This window comes from Limulus polyphemus, unplaced genomic scaffold (assembly GCF_000517525.1).
Source record: "Limulus polyphemus unplaced genomic scaffold, Limulus_polyphemus-2.1.2 Scaffold11307, whole genome shotgun sequence".
Classification (NCBI taxonomy): domain Eukaryota; kingdom Metazoa; phylum Arthropoda; class Merostomata; order Xiphosura; family Limulidae; genus Limulus; species Limulus polyphemus.
In genome coordinates, this window is record NW_013676917.1 from 424 (window position 1) to 3,836 (window position 3,413).

A 3,413-nucleotide genomic window follows, 5' to 3' on the forward strand; every position below is an offset into this window, starting at 1 on the left:
TATATTGTTTGGACTTACAATTTTAAAGTATAAGTGGTGTTTTATTTTAGCTCAGTAACTTATTTTTAGGTACAATTGTTTTTGAAATTGTTGACTAATTGATTTTTCTTCGTACCACGATATTGACCTGTATGATGATTAATCCGTTACAGCTATAAGTTGTGAAAATAATTTACTAGTTCAGTTTTGTTATAAAAATGCAAGTTTGTAAAGTTATTACTGACGTTGTGAATGTTTATTTCCCAAAGTTCACACATATTAGATTATTCTCATGAGTGAACTGCATAGTTGAAAGTTCACGTATCTAACTGGAAGAGAGAATTAAATGACACACAAATCCTAAAAAAATAAAAAAAATAAGTTAAGCCAACGGCTTTTTTTCTAAAGCTGACGTTCTTAATAAAGATGTCGTTACGGATGTTAAGAAAAGCTTCTTCCTTTAGTGCAGATAGGATTACAGACCTCTCGTTAACCTTCTTAGCTTTAGTGGGGGAAAGCCAAGCAGGTCAGTAGAGAACAAATTATAAATCGGACAGATGTCGGAGTGCAAACTAGCTGACGCTCCTGAAGGTCAGGTGGTTTCTGACTGATGTAGATAATATTAGTATTTCTACCACGACGTAGAAAACAGGTGGGTTTCCACTTTGGTGTGTCGGCTGGGGTATTGAGAAAAAAAAAATAAACTGATAACTTCTAGCAGTCCCACGTGACGTGGGTTTCCACCTACACAACTCGTACTCCAAGTGCTGTTTCTCCCATTCATAACTGTTTTAGTATACAGAGTTAGGTGATGATCACAGTTTATGGTGTAATTGTAGTCAATCTCACAATAAAGCGTTCTATCTCCGCCTCCGTTGACTGGAACCAACTGTATAAAGATACTATAGTCGTTTTATATATTAACAGAAGTTTATGTCGAAAATAATCGTTTCCTCGCTTTCAATCGTAGGTAATCTCTTAGTGCCAGTTTTCAAATCAAACGTACCGTCTTCTATTAATTTGCATTATTTTTATAATTATTTCAAATTAACTGATGTAATGTTCTGAGTTATACGTACACAAGATCAACTGAACTAATTGGTGTGGTAATGTTTTGAGTTGCACGTACACAGGATCAACTGAGCTAATTGGTGTAGTAATGTTCTGAGTTGCACGTACACAGGATCAACTGAACTAACTGGTGTAGTAATGTTTTGAGTTGTACGTACACAGGATCTCCTCTGTACGTACAACATAAAACATCACTACACCAATTAGCTCATTTGACCCTGTGTACGTACAACTCAAAACATTACTACACCAGTTAGTTCAGTTGATCCTCTGTACGTACAACTCAAAACACTACTACACCAATTAACTAATTTTCAACTGAACCAACTGGTGTGGTAATGTTTTGAGTTGTACGTACACAGGATCAACTGAACTAATTGGTGTAGTAATGTTTTGAGTTGCACGTACACAGAATCAACTGAACTAACTGGTGTGGTAATGTTTTGAGTTGTACGTACACAGGATCAACTGAACTAACTGGTGTGGTAATGTTTTGAGTTGTACGTACACAGGATCAACTGAGCTGATTGGTGTAGTAATGTTCTAAGTTGCACCTACACAGGATCAACTGAACTAACTGGTGTAGTAATGTTTTGTTTTGTACGTACAGAGGATCCACCACACATGTTATTTTCGATATATCAGTTTTAGAATTGTATTGTGAAGTTTATTAGTTAAGTGTTTTAGTTATAATATCCTTAAAAAGTTCGTAATGTAGTTCTCTGTTTTAGTTCATGCACTTCGTATAATGTTGTTTGATTGGAGTACAGTAAACCTCAAAGACATGATAATACACATATACTGTCAGTTGTTTGATTAAGAGAACAGTAATCCTTATAGACGTGATAATACACATATACAGTCAGGAAAAAAGGATATGGGGTAAATTATTTTATTGATTTTTTTTAGCTTTCTCATTTATATGATTTTTTATATTAGTTAGACGTATTTTAAAGTATTAGTGGGTTAGAGCATTTATGTTGTACACTTATATAATATAGAAGTTTATTGCCCTAATTTTGAGGCATAATAAAATATACCTGTAAAAGCATTGCATTGATACCATTATTAAATTGCCATTCACTCAATAGAAGTATTTTTTAAGATATTTTGAAGCCAGTAATTACCCAGCATTAATTTTTAGGCATTTAATAGCCTAAAACCTGGTGGCTCAACGATAAGCTTGGGGCTACAACGCTAAAATTTGGGATTCGATGATTACCGAACAGATAGCCCATTGTGCTGTTTTACTCTTATCGATAAAGAAACTAAGCCTTACTAGGGTATATAATATATATTTGTATACACAGAGGCTTCATTCTTAGTTTTAACGTAGTCTCAGAAAATCCCCCCCCCCCCTTTTTTTAATTAGCATCTAATATATATAAAGGTAAGTTTTTGTCAGTTTGTTAGCACCTTTCAGTCATCTGTTCCTTATACGTTTCCACATTTCTTGATCAATCAGCACCAAATTTGACACAGTGATATAGGATAACATGAGGAAGGTCATGCAGAGGGGGTTGAACCCTCATCTTCCAGATAAATAAACGTCAATATGTGTGTGTATCTGTTCCTTTTACGTTTCCAAATTTCTTGATCAATCAGCACAACTTGACACAGTGATACAGGTCATGAGTAGGGGGCTTTGGACTCCACAGCTAATTTAGTATTGATAGAATTCTTGAAAACAGCATGTCTTTCTTTTCAGTATTGGTACCTTTATGTATTTTTATTGTACTTTTAATGTTTATTATGTTAAGAAAAAAATAGAAGCACAATTTCCTATCCTTTGTTACAAACGAGTTTTTATTTCACCCAACCAGACTGGTACTCCAACTGGTTTTAAATAATTTATACCTTTTTTTTTGTATAGATCTATGGAAGAAATCTTCACTGAAATCAAATTGTTCTGTAGAACCAATACCAGAAAACTACTTTGTAGAAGATCTAAGAGGCAGTGAGTTACATCTACTTGTGGCTAGTACAGCAGATCAACGGGATAGTGGAGGTCACATTTCTTTCTTGAACATATGGTTAACACTACTGATTGTCGCAGTAGCAGCAGCAATTTTATCTTGACCACTTGTGTGATGAATATCCTCGTGTTTTCTTACGAGTGGACCAGCATTTTAGAGTATCTATTCTGGTAGAATTTATCTAATGCCAGATACTGTAGATAATCAGTCCACCAAAGTTCGACATGGGGGGTGCCTACCAGATAATGTGAATAATCAGTTCACCAAAGTTTGACAGTGGGGGGGGTCTACCGGATAATGTGGATAATCAGTCCACTAAAGTTCGACATGGGGGGTGCCTACCAGATAATGTGGATAATCAGTCCACTAAAGTTCGACATGGGGGGT

At 35.2% G+C, this 3,413-nt stretch overlaps 1 long non-coding RNA gene across 1 annotated transcript in view; it reads left to right on the forward strand.

Annotated features, from left to right (window-relative positions):
- The first annotated feature begins 798 nt into the window (after nucleotides 1-798).
- LOC111083809 overlaps nucleotides 799-3,413 on the forward strand; it is a 10,895-nt gene continuing 8,280 nt past the window's right edge. Inside the window, exons 1-2 of the long non-coding RNA XR_002609258.1 lie at nucleotides 799-949; nucleotides 2,924-3,302. This is a non-coding gene — a long non-coding RNA (uncharacterized LOC111083809). The remainder of the gene's footprint in view (nucleotides 950-2,923; nucleotides 3,303-3,413) is intronic.